The sequence below is a fragment of the Diabrotica virgifera genome, chromosome 10, assembly GCF_917563875.1.
Source record: "Diabrotica virgifera virgifera chromosome 10, PGI_DIABVI_V3a".
Taxonomy (NCBI): domain Eukaryota; kingdom Metazoa; phylum Arthropoda; class Insecta; order Coleoptera; family Chrysomelidae; genus Diabrotica; species Diabrotica virgifera.
In genome coordinates, this window is record NC_065452.1 from 84527635 (window position 1) to 84547855 (window position 20221).

The following is a 20221-nucleotide window of genomic DNA, read 5'->3' on the forward strand; positions in this document are numbered from 1 at the left end:
TTTTTAGGAAACGCTTTTCTTTAGTTCCGGGTGACTAAAATTATAAATATTAAAAAATCAACTAAAAAGCAAAAAATTAAAAAAACTGAAAAAATCCAACACATTCGTCAAAGAAAAGCGTGGGGCGTCTTCATCGAATAAACGGTTTTCGCCCCACGCTTTTCTTGAACGAATGTGTTGGATTTTTTCAATTTTTTTTATTTTTTGCTTTTTAGTTGATTTTTTAATATTTATAATTTTAGTCACCCGGAACTAAAGAAAAGCGTTTCCTAAAAACTTTTTTTTCATATTTTTTTATTTTTTACTTTTTAGTCTTACACTTTTCAAACATTAAAATATATCGTCATGTTTATTAAAATATGTATATAAAACATATGATATACAAACATAAAAAGTAGTCGGAATCGGCAAACAATTTGAAACTTCATTGTTTATTTGTGAAGCATAACGTAAACAATTAACGTAAAAAGTGAAATTATGTATAGTTCATATCATTAGCTACAATCCGTAAAAATTTCAAATTTCTAGATTGTAAAAAACAAGAGAATTTAAGCGTTTTCCATTAAAATCGTTTTTTTAACAATTATTAAACATAAACAAAATTTTTTTATTGACTATTCGTGTATTGTTCCCGCGAATGCATATGGCTGCAAATTTTCATTCATTTGCATTGATGAAAAGACAAGCAAATTGACCTCTAAAGATTTGACGAAAACTATTGAACTAAAGAAAAGCGTTTAAAAAAAAGAAGAATGTGTGTAACTTATTAAATTTAAATTAAAATACATTTTACTGCTGTCATAAACCAGACAAAAATGTTTATATCACAAATAATCATTGCCTTTCGCTTAAATTGAATGTTAAAACTTCCAAGAGGCAGGTGGCTGGCGGGAGATGGCTTGAATATTTAATTTAATCGAAAAGCAATGTTTATTTCTGTAATACACATTTTTTCTGTTTACGGGCAACTGTAAAATGTATTCTGAGTTAAATAAATTACATACATTCTTCTTTTTGTCAAATAATTTAATTAAAAAATTATTTTTGGACACCCTGTACAAATAATTATATAAATTTTTACATTACTGAATAAAGAATTGAATTGCCTTTCAAATGAGCTATCGCATATCCCCTATTCTCATTTAAAAAAATCATCGATTACGTCATCGCGCCCAGATGGATGACGTCACTAGTATGATATATATGCCAAAATATCGTAATTTCAAAATAAAAATCGACCTCTTTCGAGATTTTTCCTTAAAGTCGCCTTTTTACGAAATAACGAATTTATTCCTTTCATTTGCATCATACTCTATAAACAAACATATGAGTGTTCAAAATTTAAAACTTTATTGTTTATTTATGACGCATAACGTAAAAAATTAACGCAAAAAGTGAAATTATGTATAGGTTATATCATTAGCTACAATCCGTAAAAGTTTCAAGTTTCTACATCGTAAAAAACAAGAGAATTTAGGCATTTTTCCATTAAAATCGTTTTTTTTTATTTAAAAAATTAATAAACATAAACAAAAATTTTTTGTTGTCTATTCGTGTATTGTTCCCGCGAATGCATATGTCTGCAAATTTTCATTCATTTGAATGGAAGAAATGGTAGTCAAATTAACATCCAAAGATTTGACGCAATCTATTGAACTAAATAAAAGCGTTTAAAAATCATCGATTACGTCATCGCGCCCAGAAGGATGACGTCACTAGTATGACATATATGCCAAAATATCGTAATTTAAAAATAAAATCGACCTCTTTCGGGATTTTTCCTTAACCCTGGATTGCTACACTTATTTTCTAAACTCAATCTGCTACATCGAGGTACAGTGGTACCCCAAATAAAATCGACCTAAAATATTTATATATGTATGTTTTAAGAACTTATGACAAAAACAATCTTAAGATAACATGCTAAGAATTTATTTTGTATACAAAAATATTTTATTATATTATTATTCACAAGTTTATTTTCATATTTTCTACACCCACTACTGCAAATTGGTGTAACTTACAAACAAGGTTGGGGTACAAGTGTACCCCAGGTAGCATTCCAGGGTTCAAGTCGCCTTTTTACGAAATAACGAATTTATTCCTTTCACTTGCATCGTACTGTATAAACAAATATATGAGTGTTCAAAATTTAAAACTTTATTGTTTATTTATGACGCATAACGTAAACAATTAACGTAAAAAGTGAAATTATATATAGGTTATATCATTAGCTACCATCCGTAAAAGTTTCAAGTTTCTACATTGTAAAAAACAAGAGAATTTAGGCCTTTTTCCATTAAAATCGTTTTTTTTTATTTAAACAATTAATAAACATAAACAAAAATTTTTTGTTGTCTATTCGTGTATTATCACCGCGAATGCATATGTCTGCAAATTTTCATTCATTTGCATGGAAGAAAAGGTAGTCAAATTAACATCCAAAGATTTGACGCAATCTATTGAACTAAATAAAAGCGTTTAAAAAAGAGTAATACGATATATGTTTGGCCTCGGAAGAATAATACATTGCAGAAGCTACTTCAGAGATCACAGGATTTTAACCCTTTCTTCTTTATATATTTTAGAAACTGGTTGCTTAATTCGTAAACATCTACATGCCTTTCCATTCCAGCAAGACCGAATCATGACTATTTCACGAGAAATTCTACCTTTGACGTCTATTTACCGACCCCAACCTCTAAGTTATTAAGAAATCTAAAACTTTAAAAGGGTAAACCCTGTAGTTGGCTGTATACCTTTGTTAAGACAACGTAGAATGAAGTAAACACTTCTGTTGTATGTAGGTATATAAATTTATTAAAAAATTCTTAAAATTTATCCACAAGGGAGTGGAAGTACAACAAAACGTTTTCGGTCAAACTGACCATCCTCAGTGTAAACCTGGAAATAAGTGAACCACTTAGATTGAAATGCAAAAGGGTGAAATTTTGACAGTTAAAAAAGAAAATGTGGTTACTTACGTCCAGTGTATAAGTAATTGAAACTAGCCACTTGAATAGGTGTAAAACCTCAAAATACCATTATTGCTACATTATGAGCTGTATAGTAATCGACAATAAGTCGATGTCTTAAGATTAAAAATATATCACATGTGGATATATGTCATCCTTGCTCGGAATTTGCACAAGGTTGTTGTGATCAGGTGAGAGGTTAACAACCAACTGATTAGACAGATTGGTGCCTGAAAATTCATGACAAGATGTCAAAGAAGATAGGTGAATTTCTCAAATGTCAACCGGAATAATTTGACAGAGTGAATTAATATTTAACTTAATTATTAAATTGGGAATATGCAACTATTAAAAATGTTTGTTATGAATTCTAAGTTGTAAATAAAGGTTAATAAGCTGTGATAATATATTCATTAATGCACCGAAAACAAAGGCAAAATTCAAATAATTAAAAAATTCAAATAATCACAGCTTATTAACCTTTATTTACAACTTAGAATTCATAACAAACATTTTTAATAGTTGCATATTCCCAATTTAATAATTAAGTTAAATATTAATTCACTCTGTCAAATTTTTCCGGTTGACATTTGAGAAATCCACCTATCTTCTTTGACATCTTGTCATGAATTTTCAGGCACCAATCTGTCTAATCAGTTGGTTGTTAACCTCTCACCTGATCACAACAACCTTGTGTAAATTCCGAGCAAGGTGACATACATCCACATGTGATATATTTTTAATCTTAAGACATCGACTTATTGTCGATTACTATACAGCTCATAATGTAGCAATAATGTTATTTTGAGGTTTTACACCAATTCAAGTGGCTAGTTTCAATTACTTGTACACTGGACGTAAGTAACCACATTTTCTTTTTTAACTGTCAAAATTTCACCCTTTTGCATTTCAATCTAAGTGGTCCACTTATTTCCAGGTTTACACTGAGGATGGTCAGTTTGACCGAAAACGTTTTGTTGTACTTTCACTCCCTTGTGGATAAATTTTAAGAATTTTTTAATAAATTTATATACCTACATACAACAGAAGTGTTTACTTCATTCTACGTTGTCTTAACAAAGGTATACAGCCAACTACAGGGTTTACCCTTTTAAAGTTTTATTTAATAACGATATGGTCAACTTGGCTCTTAAGTACTTGCGGCTAGCTACAAAGAGGAACAACACTAAATTGGATATATGGTTCATATCTCAATGCCTTAATCACAAAGTTATTCCAAATTTTTGCAGAGTAAAAACATCAAAAAATGTACCTCCAAACATCAGGAGCTCACTACAAGTTAAATTAATGAAGAAAGAGATATGTAATCACTATGGAAAATTAAACTACCTCAACTGTCAACTTAAGGTAATGTATGATTCTTTGCTCGAAATAATAGTTTTTATCAATATTAATAACTTTATGTCAGATGTTCAGGATAAGGTGGAGATTTCTAATTCAATTAAATTCAATAGAGTTACTAACAAATTAATTAAACTTATTCAAGCCAAAACTTTGCTCGATCAAGCTTCGGATATCAGAGATCTCAGAAGGTTTTCAGATTTCAAATTCCATCCCCGTATAAAGAACCTCACCAACATTAATTTTTCCAAAGACGAAATACAATTGCTCAACTATGGTCTTAAACACTCAGTCCCCAAAGACTTATCAATCAAAGACATAGAGAACCTTTCTATCGAGACAGACATAGTTATCGAAAATCTCTCCGTAACCCTTTCAGACAGAACATCTATCAGAAACTCTTGTTACCGCTTTCTCAACAAATTCAAAACTAAAATTGATTCTGCTAATAACTCTTCTTTCACATATAGTCTTTCTTCCAAAAAAGCCAACTCTTTTCTTAAGTCATTAAAATCAATCAAACAAAAAATTACAAACCATCAATTAATTTTCAGTAAAGCAGACAAAGGTAACTGTCTTGTCATCTTCCTTGAACGTGACTTATATGACAACAAAGTCACATCTTTCTTAGAGAGCAATCATTTTACTTCCATAGCAGTAGATCCAACAAAAAGATTTATCACTAAACTTAAAGACAACATCAAACAATTTTCTGATTTTTTCACTGAATTTGATGCTCCATACAGCAAAATTTCTAGCAACCCTTTAGTTCCAAGTTTGTACGGTTTGCCAAAAATACACAAAGTTGACATTCCTATACGCCCCGTTGTTAGCTTCATTAATACTGCAGTTTCTATTTTATCTAAATTCCTATTAAAAACAATAAAAAACTTAATCAACTTCACTCCTCAATTTTCAGTATCTAACACTTACCGATTGGTTGAAAAACTTCAACTCATCAATCTGAATCCTAACATTACTATGCTTTCTTTTGATGTTAGCAACCTATTTACTTCAGTACCCAAAAATGAAACAATTAGTCTGGTAAAAACTCTCCTAATCAATAAGGTTATTCAGCCCCATATCATTTCTTCGATAATAGATATTCTACAAATTTGTCTATCACAAAATTTCTTCATTTTTAACAATAATTTCTATAAACAACCAGATGGTTTAGCAATGGGTAGTTGCTTATCCCCCTTTCTAGCTGATGTTTTTATGGATCATTTAGAATCCAATTATATCATGAAAGATCCTGAAGTTCTACATTGTTTCCGTTACGTAGATGATTGTCTCGTTTTTGTGGATGGTCAGCAAGACTCAGCTAATCACCTTTTATTCAAAATCAATCAAATCCATCCCAATATCAAATTTACTATGGAACTAGAATCATCTAATGCCATTAACTTTCTAGACCTTTCTATTACCAGACTCAACAACCAGTTCAACTTTGGTATTTACCGCAAGCCTACTCAAACTGATCATGTTATCCATTCTTCATCCAACCACCCATTGTCTCAAAAATATCCTGCTTTTAGGAGTTTCATCCATAGACTACATACACTACCTCTATCTACAGCTGAATTTAACAAGGAACTTAATATAATCAAACAAATAGCAGTCAACAATGATTACAACCCTAATATAATCGACAAGCTCATCCGGAAAAGAGAATCCAATCGCCTTCAGCAACTAGCTTACAATTCAAACCCAGTCATCACACCAATCTATAGGTCCCTACCTTTTCATAATTCTGTCATATCTGAGAAAATCAAACACATTCTCTGTTCTTCGGACAATGTCCACATATCATTCAAAGTCAATAACACTCTCAACAAAACATTATCTAACACTAAAGATCCAATCAACTTTATGAATCGTAGTGGTGTTTATAGATTATCTTGTTCTGATTGTGATGCCTCTTATGTAGAAAGAACCTATAGATCACTATCTACTAGACCAGCAGAACACACTAAACGTGACAATACATCAGCTTTCTCTCACCATCTCAAAGTCAACAAACACCACCTTAACATCCCAGATGGTGTGACTTTGATTCATAACATCCAAGATAAGAATACCCTTCGTTTAGATCTATATGAGGATTTAGAGATTGTCAGGGACGCAAGGACAAGTCCAAACTGTGTTAACCGTCAACTTTCTCTTAACCGTGATTTCACCCTAATTCATAGACAATTATTTCCATAATTCTATATTTTTATCCACCTTCACATTGACCTTCTTTCCTATACACTACAAACCTAAAATAAACAAAAACCCAAACAATATACCCAATCAAATATTCTTTTAGTATCTTTCAGTTTCTTTCACTCTGTGCTCCAGGCAAGACTCTATCTCTTTCATCTCATTCTCTAATTATTTTCACTTAACATAATCATTTTCTCATTATATCAAAATCACACCATGGAACCCTTGATCTTTTCAGATATGACATTCTAATATAGACAATAACCAAAAATTTTGTTGAATTTCCAACCTTTTTAATTGATTCACTCTATTTTTTCATTTAGATTAAAATTAAAAAATAAATCTTAGCTATCAACATTTAATAAATTTACTTAATATCAACTTTGGTCAATACAATATTCAATCTAGAATTTCAATAGTTTAATACGTGACATATTCTTTTTATATTTAGAGCTTACAATTAAAATTAATTTTCTTCTTTGATCAAAACATGTACATTTCTTTCAGCGCAATTTTCCTAATTTAATATCAGTCTTTATCCATTTAACAATTCACACAATTTATTTTCAAAACAGTAACTATATTTCATTTATTTGTCCACTGAACATACCTTATCACCCGTTTTAATAATTTTTCTACATTTAGATTTTCAATAGTTCTATATGCGACAAACTTTTTACATTCAGTCATAACAAATTTTTTTTTTAAATTTCTTGATCAAGATATGTACATACGTTTTTTCAATATTCCACTTCCCTCATTTAATACCATTTCCTTTAATACCTCCAATAATTTACATTACAGATCTATAGATTGGTATTTCCTCATTATATTCGTTGGTTCCCTGAAACATATGCAACCGACCATTCCCTATTAGCATTTCTTCCAATTCTACAGCTGCTACTCTATTAATATATCATATTTAAATTTTTTTTTTAAGTTTTCTATATAATTTTCAATAATATTCATTCATTACACCTTTACTCAAATAAATATAATTATTCTCAGTCCTATACAGTTGACAAACAGTCTATGACGTCACAGCATATGAGTAGAATTTTGCCTTTGTTTTCGGTGCACTAATGAATATATTATCACAGCTTATTAACCTTTATTTACAACTTAGAATTCATAACAAACATTTTTAATAGTTGCATATTCCCAATTTAATAATTAAGTTAAATATTAATTCACTCTGTCAAATTTTTCCGGTTGACATTTGAGAAATCCACCTATCTTCTTTGACATCTTGTCATGAATTTTCAGGCACCAATCTGTCTAATCAGTTTGTTGTTAACCTCTCACCTGATCACAACAACCTTATGCAAATTCCGAGCAAGGATGACATACATCCACATGTGATATATTTTTAATCTTAAGACATCGACTTATTGTCGATTACTATACAGCTCATAATGTAGCAATAATGTTATTTTGAGGTTTTACACCTATTCAAGTGGCTAGTTTCAATTACTTGTACACTGGACGTAAGTAACCACATTTTCTTTTTTAACTGTCAAAATTTCACCCTTTTGCATTTCAATCTAAGTGGTTCACTTATTTCCAGGTTTACACTGAGGATGGTCAGTTTGACCGAAAACGTTTTGTTGTACTTGCACTCCCTTGTGGATAAATTTTAAGAATTTTTTAATAAATTTATATACCTACATACAACAGAAGTGTTTACTTCATTCTACGTTGTATTAAGAAATCTATATTATATTTCGCAAAAAACTGTACAACCATCTCCCTCTACAACTTAAATCTGCAACATCTTTCTCCAAATTCCGTAAAATGACAAAAGCCTACCTATCTGAAAGACCATATTATTATTCAGTAGAAGAATTTCTTAATCAATAACTAATAAATTACTGTTTACTGTAAGTTTCCTTTGTACGAGAAGTATATTTTTTTATCTACAGTGTGTTTGGTAAAGAATGGGCCATAGCTTAACCTTAGATTCCTGAGCTTAAAATAGGTCGATTTAAGCTAGCTTACCGTAGTACTAAAGTTGATAATAACCGAAATACTCAAAATTAAACTTTTATTTTATATATTCTTGAATATTTCCTAACAGGCATGGGATAATAACACGAAATTTGGTAAACGGGGTTTTTTGGGGTCAGAAATCTAAATTCGCCACCAAAATTAATGTATTACCCAGAGGGAGCCATATACGTATTTCAGCGCTCATTTAATACGTTCAATTTTTTTTAATCCCCCACTCTACATACTTTTTGAATCAAAACTTTTATTCTTTTAATATTTTTACTTAAAAAATGTATACTTTATTCATCTCGCTAAACTCAACTGTTTTCGAGATAAATACATTTTAAGTCTGCGATACAATATAATTTTTTGAATAATATCATTGTAGTTATACCCGAAAAATAACTTAACACGTTGACGGACAGAACGTCTATAGACGTCTAATTTGCATTGATGCAATGTGACACAACGTCTATAGACGTTGCATTTTGTCCTATTTTACTTTGCAAAATACATATAGTGTCACAACACTTGTTTATACATTTCACGCACTGTCCGTCAACGTGTTAAAATAATAATTGTGCCAGTTCTCATATTTATGTCATTGCATCGCAAATTCCATCTGAAGAAATTTGCGATACATTTTTGGAAATTTTTATGGTTTTAAGTTATTTTAAGGGTGTAACTACAATGATATTATGCAAAAATTGATGTTGCTTCGCAGATTTAAAATGCGTTTATCTCGAAAACGGTTAAGCTTAGCGAGATGAATGTACTATGTATACCTTTCTTAAGTAAAAATATTAAGAGAATAAAAGTTTTGATTCAAAAAGTATGTAGAGTGGGTAATAAAAACAAATTGAACATTTTAAATGAACGCTGAAAGGCGTATGTTGCGTCCTCTGGGTAATATATCTTTTTTGGTAACGAATTTAGATTTCTCGTCCCAAAAAACCCCGTTTACCAAATTTCGTGTTATTATCCCATGTCTGTTAGGAAATATTCAATAATAAATAAAATAAAAGTTTAACTTTGACACCCTGCATTTCGGTTATTATCAACTTTAGTACTAAGGTAAGTTAGCTTAAGTCGACCTATTTTAACCTCAGAAATCTAAGGTTAAGCTATGGCCCATTCTTTACCAAACACCCTGTATATTTGGGTGTCATATGCAGCAGCCTAACTTTTAAAGTTATTAGTTACTAAGGTAGACTATGCAATTTGCAATTTATTTAAATTTTTAAATTTTGCAATAATTGATTGTTTCTGTTTACTTCATTATTATTTTTTTTGTGTTATATTGATGATTTATGTAATTTTAGTAAATCATTGTATTGTTATTGTTTTGTTTTCGTGACTTAGCTTTCGATAGCTTTGTCGATAGAATTGTATAATTTTTCATGACAATAAAGCATATTTCTAATTCTAATTCTACGGGTAAAATTATTACTTTATATACTTGTATATTTGTACATGTTGTTAGTTTTGATTTTATAAGGTTCTGAAGGGCATAAAGACTTCTGTTGCCGACTTGTATCCTATTGTTTATCTTTTGTCATCCGTTGTTATCTTCAGTTATTGTTTTTCCAATATTCTCTAACGCGCTCAAAGTTAAAGTCATCAATGTTGATGTTCTGACCGATCCTGTCCTTGTTTTGGATCGGCTCATATAAATATAGAAAGCCATAAAACAATTGTTTTCAAGGGGGTTAGATAGAAAGTCAATGTGATAGAGAAGAGTGAGGAAGATAACTTTATTAGTTATATAATCATAGTTGTAAGGAAAAAGAAATCCAAAGAACCGGATACATAGAGATTTCTTACGCCGGAAAACAAATTCTGGTTATAACCTAAATCCAAACCTTCTGCAATTTACAAAGGAAACGGAAGATAAATGGATATACGTGGGAAATCTACAATATGCATTCCACGACACGTCAGTTTATCTAAGTAAAAATCCAACGAATTTTATTCCTAAGACCTTGTTTTATTTATTTGTTAACAATTAGACTCTACATATGAGTTTTAAGCTTTATTGTATACTTAAGCTTGAAGGGGAAATATGGGCTCCGTCAGATATCTGACATGTTTTTGAGTTTTATGGATGTCGATAACCCAAACCTTTATGTTTTCTGCAGTGCGTTCGGTGGACTTTTTATATTATTCACCATATAAGGCTAAAAATGCACTATTTTAAGAATTTTCCTCTACCAGTAAAAAGCACCTAAAGCATTTTTATTCAAATTGAATGAAACGGATTTGGCAGGACCAGGGTATAAAATCCATAAAACACACCAATACTGAGGTAAGGAGACATATTATAGTGCATGCGGGTGGAAAACATGGTTTTATTGATGGAAAGGATCTTGTGTTTTCGTCAAAATTAAAATCCGCTGATTCTCACGATAACATGAATACGTATATGTTTGTGAAAGGGTTGAAAGAAAATTTCTTTTTAAGTTTACATGAACCCTATGTTATAGTTTTGGATCATGTCCCATCTTCTTCTTCTTCTTGACTGGCTTTACAATTCGCGATGAGGCTTCGCCTCATCCACTATAGCCCTCCATCTTCTACTATATAACGCTTCCATTCCCCATTGTTGTACCCCAATGCTAGATAAAACGGCTTCAGCATCATCCTCCCATCTTTTTTTGGGACAGCCTATAGTCCAGGGTAATATGGTTTTTTCCATGTCACTTCAACAGCCAGGGTACTGAAGCGTTTTTTCGACAGGTAATACCTATAAGAACAAATTGTAACTATTTCCTGCATAGGATCTGGCGGCCATTTTTATTTATAAACAATTTAGTGTCGAAAGAGTCTTTTTCCTTTTTTTTTTAAATTAATGGAAACAGTACGACTTATGGTTTTCTTAGTACAAACATCTTCGAGGGAATGGAAAAAGCTTTAAAATGGCGTATTACAAAGTTTAATATACTCATTTATTGTTAATATAATTGCGAAAAAAGTTGAAATCCCAAAAAAATTAATTTCGCAATAACTATTGTAAAAATAATTTTATAGCTTTGAAATTTTTGTCAAAACAGGGATCTTTATTGCTTAATATCTGACAAAAATTTCAAAGCGATTTATTCAATTGTTTAAATTGTATTCAAATTGTTTATCCTAGAGAGCTTTTTTTTGCAATAACATAGGTCAGAAAAAAATAACGTTAGACCCATTCTACAGGTGTTAAATGAAAGAGCATGAGCTAAATTTTGAAATTGGTTTAAAAAAAGTAAATATAAAATGCATTTATTAGTAATAAATAATTATGCAAAAGTATGGTACATTTTTCCTTCTGAATTTTTTTAATAAGGGTGATTCATTAAGAATGTCCAATCTCTGAGTTGTAGATTCTAGACCTCAAAATATTAAGATTTAATCCAAATCACTTTACATAAACGTAAACAGTAACGAGGCATAAAATATGCCTCGTTACTGAGTTACAGGGTATTCTATTTAAAAATTTAATAAACATTTTTACCCAGTACTTTAAAACTATTTGACATATCCTTGTCATACTTTTCAGAAAGTGTAGTTCCAATACACGACAAACGTTTCTGGCTACTACCAGAGGCGTACGACAGGGGACAGTGCATGGTTTACCTTTCCCAAATTCTACGCCACTGGCGAAATTGCTATTTCAGCACAATATTTCGATTTTACAATACTTTCTATGTAAATAATATACTTTTCATTCGTAACGTTAAGGTCATTAGTTTTCGAGATATTTGAAGTTGAAAATGAAACTTTACAGTTATTTTGATTAATGTATTGTGTCCCTTAATTTTTAACTTCAAATATCTCGAAAAGAGTATATTATTTGCATAGAAAGTATTGGAGAATCTAAAAATTATGCTGAAATCATAATTCCATCAGTGGCGTAGAATTTGGGACGGTTCAACCATTCATTTTCCCCTGTACGCCTCTGGTAATAGCCAGAAACGATTATCTAACATAAATTAGTAAGGTGTGCAGTACCTACACTCTTTGGCAAGTGCGATACGGCAATTTCAAATACTTTTAAGTACTGGGTACAAATAATTTTTAAATTTTTAAATCAAACATCCCTATTACATATATATTAAATATTTGTATCCAGTATTTTAAAAGTATTTGACATATCCTTATCATACTTAGCAGATAGTGTAGATACTGTACAACCTACTAAAATATGTTAAATAAAACTTCCTGGCTGGTACCAGAGGCGTACGACAGGGGAAAGTTAATGGTTGACCTTTCCCACATTCTACACTACTGGCGGAGTTACTATTTTATTGCAATTTTTCGATTCTCCAATACTTTCTATGCAAATAATATACTCTTCATCCATACCGATAAAATCATTAGTTTTCGAGATATTTAAAGTTAAAAATGAAGGAGCACAATTAATACATTAATCAAAATAGCTATGCCGTTTCATTTTCAACTTCAAATATCTCGAAAACTAATGACTTTAACGTTACGAATGAAGAGTATATTACTTACATAGAAAGTATTAGAAAATCGAAATATTGTGCTAAAATAGCAATTTCGCCAGTGGCGTAGAATTTGGGAAGGGTCAACCATTCACTTTCCCCTGTCGTATGCCTCTGGTAGTAGCCAGAAAAGTTTATTTATCATAAATTAGTAGGATGTACAGTACCTATATTTTCTGCCAAGTATGACAAGGATGTGTCAAATAGTTTTAAAGACCTGGGTAAAAATAATTATTAAATTTTTAAATCAGTAACGAGCCACATTTTATTTAAATGATTTGGGTTAAATCTTAATATTTTGAGGTCTAGAATCTACATCTCAAAGATTGGACATTCTTAATGAATCACCCTGTATAATAAATTATATATTCATTATTACAATTTTTCATCAATTATCATATATACATAATCATATTATCATTACTTGGTAGTTGTGCACCTAAAATATGGTAAAAAAATAGATTTTTTTGAAAAAAGTTATTGAAAAAGTTTCTGTGTAAAAATGTACGATACTTTTGGATAATTATTTAGTATAGTCCTTGGGCCCACATATAAAATTATTATTTATGACCACACCGTCGAAGCTTTTTGTACTTGTTATTTGGGTGGAGTCGGACAAATTTGGAGCTTGGTGCATTATGGTAGTGGGGCGTTTGTCTTTCAAGCTGTCACGAAGTTGTCAATTTTATGCAAGAAAAAAATTTATAACCACATTGGACATTTTATTTTGATTAATGCTTTTTATCATATAAACATCGAAAACAATTTTGTCGGACAAAAATAATGGGCCATATGACGCGTCGGACACGCTAAAAATATGTCAAAGTTATGAAAATAATAATTTTATGACCATATGGCTAATTTTAACAAAATCTACCATAAAATCTTTTTACAATAATGTGGTAACCTTGTCGGACAATTTTCACGGGGCTTATGCGCAGTCGGATGCGCCGAAGATGTCAATCTCCTGGAACTTTTTTATTTACAACCATTTTTCCGACAAAAGTAGTAGGTTACAAGTAATTATATTCTTAAATAAAAAATGTAATTGTCTGACAAAAATGTTGGGGCAAACGAACAGAAAACTTAATTCTTTTAGGTTATCGACGTCCTTAAGAAGAGGCATTGTCAAAAAAAATTTAAAACAGTTTTTCTCGGTTCCTTTTGAATCAATTTAGCTGAAAATTGGTACACACACTAAGTACAACATTTAAAAGGGCGTGACTTAGACTTGTACCCAAAATTTTCCAAAAAATTTTCCGATAAGAGGGAAAATTTTGGAAAAATTTTGATCTGAAAATTTGTGTACATACTCCTTGAACAATGACAAACACCGTTCTCTAGTTTTTTCTCCAATTTTCAAAAAAAAATTTACGAAATGAGGGAAAATTTTTTGTCCAAGTGATCCAATATGCATTACACATATAAAAAACAATACAAAATAAAAATTACATCTGTGGTAATAAATAAAAAATTCCAGGAAATTGACATCTTCGGCGCATCCGAGTGCGCATATGCCCCGTGGAAATTGTCCGACAAGGTTACCACATTATTGTAAAAATGTTTCATGGTACATTCTGTTAAAATTAGCCATGTGGTAATAAATTCATTATTTTCATAAAAACCATTGATTACAATAAAATGACCAATGTGGTTATACATTTTTTTCTTGCATAAAAATGACAACTTCGTGAGAGCTTGAGAGACAAACGCCCCACTACCATAATGCGCCAAGCTCCAAATTTCTCCGACTTCACCCAAATAACAAGTACAAAAAGTTTCGACGGTGTGGTCATAAATAATAATTTTATATGTGGGCCCAAGGACTATTACTAATAAATGCACTTTTTTTAAACCAGTTTGAAAGTTTAGCTCATGCTCTTTCATTTGACACCTGGAGAATGGTTCTAAAATCATTTTATTCTGACTTACGTTATTGCAAAAAAAATCTCTCTGGGATAAACAATTTGAATAAAAGTTAAACAACTGAATGAATTGATTTGACATTTTTATGACGTATTAAGCATTAAAGAACCCTTATTTGTCAAAAATTTCAAAGCTGTACCCTGTACACTTATTTTTACAAAATTTATTGCGAAATTAATTTTTTTGCAATTTCGACATTAATTTTTTCGCAATTATATTAACAATAAATGAGTACATCAAACTTTGTAATATGCCATTTTAAAGCTTTTTGCATTCTCTCGAAGATGTTTGTACTAAGAAAACCATAAGCCTTAATGTTTTTCATTGATTTGAATAAAAAAAATAAAAAAATACCGTTTTTGATACTAAATTGTTTATAAATATAAATGGCCGCCAGATCCTACGCAGGATATAATTTCAATTTGTTCTTATAGGTGTTACCTGTCGAAAAAACGCTTCAGTACACTGGCTGTTAAAGTGTCACGAACAGGTTATATTTTTGTCTTTTTACCCTGGCCTACTACTGATCTTCTACTGTCTGGTCTATCAAAAAATACTGTCTTTAATACTCATCATTAGAGCTCGGGAAATATGCAAAATGCATATTAAGTGCATATTTGCATATTTTAGGTAAATTTTATAAGTGCATATGCATTTATTAAAATTGTATATTTTCAGACTTTTCTTTACCTCAAAACCATACCAGCAGAAAATAATTTACAGAGAAATGAGAAGTCTCAGATCTAAACAATAAATCTGAAAATTCTCGTGGAACCACTTTCTGGCAAAATCCTTAATCTCTGCCTTTTTCAATTTTTGAGTCAAAGACACGACGAATAAAGGGGACGAAGGGGACTCCACAATATGCAGTCACATTTTGTTAGTGAAAAACTTTTTTATTGTTAAGCAATGCTGCGCCATATGACCAAAGGTGGATATCATTTAAAAATGTTTTTTTTTCAAATTTGTTACTTATTTAGCACACGCTTTAAATAGGGTAGCAGAAACTGCAAGGACAGAATTTCAAATGGTCAGTACTTTTGTATCAAATATAAAAAAATATTTTTAAAAGCCCTTCTGCGAGAACAGGTGTATGCATAAGATGGTTTACCTAATGTGCCTTTACCACCTGAACCTGTGATGACTAGATGGGAAACATGGTTAAATTCTGTAAATTTCATAACCTATAATTTTGAGTGAATGAGAGACATCATTTTTGTAGTTTAGGTGTAGATAACTCAGGTGCTATAAAAAAGTGTGGAAGTTTAAAAAAAAGTTAATAAAAAGTAATTTGACACGTATCCAAACCAATTTTGTAAATATTACTGAAACAATTACTAAATTAGAAAACCGAAACATTTCATTCGACTAAAGTATTGAAATTATCAATTATTCATTAAATGAAACACCTTGGGGAAACCAACAAAGTGTATCAAAAATTCTGCACGGTGTTAAAAAAAATGAGGAATAGCAAAAAATAATTAAAATAAATAATATTATTAAGATGGGAAATGTAAAGATAATTTAATTTTATAGGTAGAACCTTTAATTATACATTATTTTAAATTTGTTCCTTTAACTTCATGTGAAATAGAAAGAAGTTTTTCCGTGTAGAAACAATTATTATCAGATAGATGGCTCAGTTTTTCTGTAAAAATTTTAGAAAAACATTTAATAATGTATATATAGGCTTAATTGTAATAATAATGTAATAAAAAATTATTATAATAAATATAAAGAATAAATGAATATAATTATGTAAAGAATAAATGAATATAATTATGTAGGTAATAGAAATTTCAATAAACATTTTTTTTATTTAGCTTAAATGCTTCGACAGCTTAGGTCATTGCCCAAAAATGAATAATCAAATGCCTTCAAAACAAGGACTACTGCGTTTTTATTTATATGCATTATGCATAAAAGCATATTTCAACTGTCTTTTGTGCATATTTGCATGCATATTTTAGGGTTTTGTAAGTGCATATTTCCCGAGCTCTATGTACTCATCATCATACCATTCGGAAATTTTAAATAAGCAACCAACAAATTCCTGGAGAGTACATAAAATAAAAGAATGCTTGATACATGATACATTTCAGAAGGCCACTCTAAGAATTCGAATGGAATTTTTTCAATTACATATTTTAAAATTAGCTATGTATTTTATCGATGCCTTCTACGAATTTTCTTTTTAACGACAAGTTTTGATTAGTTTTAGTTATTTAAGAATGAAATAAAACTAAAAATATCTTAGGAATTAAATTGTTCAGACATTTTGTTTTGGCATTGTGAAAGTCGCCTTGAAAATCGTTGGTCAAGTCTAAAAATAAAATTGTTATTACTTTAAAATCCACAAAACTTCTACGAACAAGGACGCTCTTTTTTAATCAAGAACTTTCAATGCTATTCATTTTATGTCAAACTTAAGGGAAGTAATGCGAAGTAATTCGATAAACTTTGTTTCCTCTCATGAGCTTCACGGAATGGTCTCTACATTCATAAGTGTAACACTTTGTGAATTCACGGGGTAGAATAATATTTTATTTTCACTAAATCCTCTGTGGTCATTGGGGTAGATTTTATCAAGACATACAGTTGTTATTTAATTTAAAAAAAGTTATTTAGAAAAAAATTGGGCAATGATATTCTCCAGGATTTGACAATATACCAAATTTTACAATACGATTAAGATATAACGAATCATCTATGATGACTATTCGTCATCATATATAACTAATCAACTTAAGAATAATAACTCATTGAAAAAAGTCATCTGAGTAGAAATTGGAAGCAAACTAGACACCCAGATGATGTTAAGGCTCAATAGACTAGCACGACAATTGAAGGAACTACTAAAACAACTAAAAAATAACAGCGTTTAGGAATACCTAGAAAATTTAACGCTATCAGATGCCAGCGATTATGCGCTATGGAAGGCTACTAAAATTAAAACAATAATATCGTTACATCCCACCAATAATGAGAAAATCCAATGGAAGGTGGACCAGAACAAACAATGAAAAAGCAGAAACTTTCGGAGAATACCTAGAAGAAGTTTTCAAACCTATACCAACGGCTGCAACAACTAACAATCAAAAAATCTACAATTTTCTACAGAAACAAACCCCGACATGACAGGAGAAAACACACTACACGTATCACCCAAAGAAGTTCAAAACATAATCAACAATAATCTAACAAAAAAGAAAGCACCTAGCTACGACTTAATCACAGGTGAGGTAATTAAAAATCTACCTCCCAAAGCAATTAAAATGCTAACTCAAGTGTGTAATGCGGTATTAAGGCTAAAACACTTCCCAAGCTAATGGAAAATTGCGGAAATTATCCGTATACAAAAATCAGCAAAACCTCTAAATGAGCCCAATTCATATCGACCAATTAGTTTAATGCAAGTAATGTTTAAGATCATGGAAAAAATAATAGAAAAAAGACTTATAAAAATACTAACAGACAGAAATATGATACCCTACCACCAATTTGGCGTTAGGAAAGAGCATGGTACCGTCGAACAAATTCACAGAGTGATCAACGTCATAAATAAAACATTTGAAGAAAAAAGTTACTGCTCTGCAGCATTCCTCGATGTTAGCCAGGCTTTTTATGAAGTTTGGCATTAAGGACTGTTGTATAAACTGAAAAAGAACTTACCAGAGGAACTATATACACTCTTGAAATCATATTTATCAGAAAGATACTTTCGAGTACAGCTTGAGTCAACATATACAAAATTATATCCCATCAGACCAGGGGTACCGCAAGGAAGCGTTCTGGGGCCACAACTGTATCTGGTTTACACAGCCCAGTTACCCACAAATCGTGATACAACGACCACCACCTTTGCGGACGATACTGCAATTCTAGCAATACACAAAAATCCTGTCGAAGCTGCTGCAAATCTCCAGAGAGTAATAAATCATGGGCACAAAATTGGAGAATTAAATTAAATGAACAAAAATCAAACCATATTGTTTTTACAAAATGTCACAGTGAATCACCTACAGTAAAAATACATACTAAAAACTAAAAACATGAAGTAAAACCCACTTCTATATAATTGGTATATTTATAAAAAATTTTAAAAATCCCAATGGATTGGAAAAATGTGTCCAATTCAGAACGTTTTCAGACCTATCAGTCCATCATCAGTGAGTTCAAATACTTTCTAAATAGTTCCAGAACCAAACAATGGTTGAAATTATAATTCAATCTACATTATGTTGTAGTAATATTTAACAGGCTAAACGCCGATGTTAAAAGATATAACTTCCGGGAACATGGTGAAACTCTACCAAGAAACTCGACCAACCATCTTAGGCCAACGTTGACTACCAAGTGAAGACTTGTATTCTTGGATTAAATTCTGCTGTGTATTATTTTCAAAAATGTTTTAATGTGTGAATCATTAAAGATATTGTTCTGTGATCCGAGCAGGTTGTTGCACTTGACTTTTTGGGGATTGCTACAAAGGTCGATTGCATCCATTGTCTGGGGATTGTGGCAGTCTGATATATTAGATTAAAGAGTTCAACCATTACATCAATACCATCTTCATCAATAAGTTTTAATAATTCGATGGGCACATCATCTGGTCCAGTAGCTTTACTCTCTTTCGTGTTTTTAATGGCATAGATGTCTTCTTCTGTTAATATTCGTAGTCCGGTATCCTCTGTGATTTCTAATGACAGTTCTCCTCTTGCATCATTAAATAGTTGTTGGATGTAATTGGTCCAGTGACACAATCTCTCCTTCACATCAGCAATGATTTAATTTAATATCGATATCCCCTTTATCATTTTTAAGGGTATTCGTTCTTGTGCTTTTTCTAGAACCTGTAATTTCGTTGATTTTTTTGTGTAAATTAAAGCTGTCATACTTTTTATCCAGGTCTTCTATTTCTTTGCATCTGTCGGAGACCCACCTCTCTTTTGCCTCTCGAAATTTTTTCTGATGCTTCTCTGAATTTCTTTGTAATTATTCGGGTCTTTTGTTTATGTTTTCTTCGTTCTTCCATCAGTTCAAGAATTTCTACTGTCATCCAAGGTTTTGTTTTTTCTCCAAGTGGTTTGAGGGTTTCTTTTCCAACTGACACTAAGGCATGTTGAATTTGCCCTATTTTTGGTCAACAGTCAGAGTTTCCGCACTATCTTCTTTGACTTTCCTTAAGTTCTCGTTTATTTTAAATTTCGTTTTCGCATATGTGTTGTCTTGTTTGAGCCGTCTTGTATCCATGATTTTATTTGAGCTAGGGCTCTT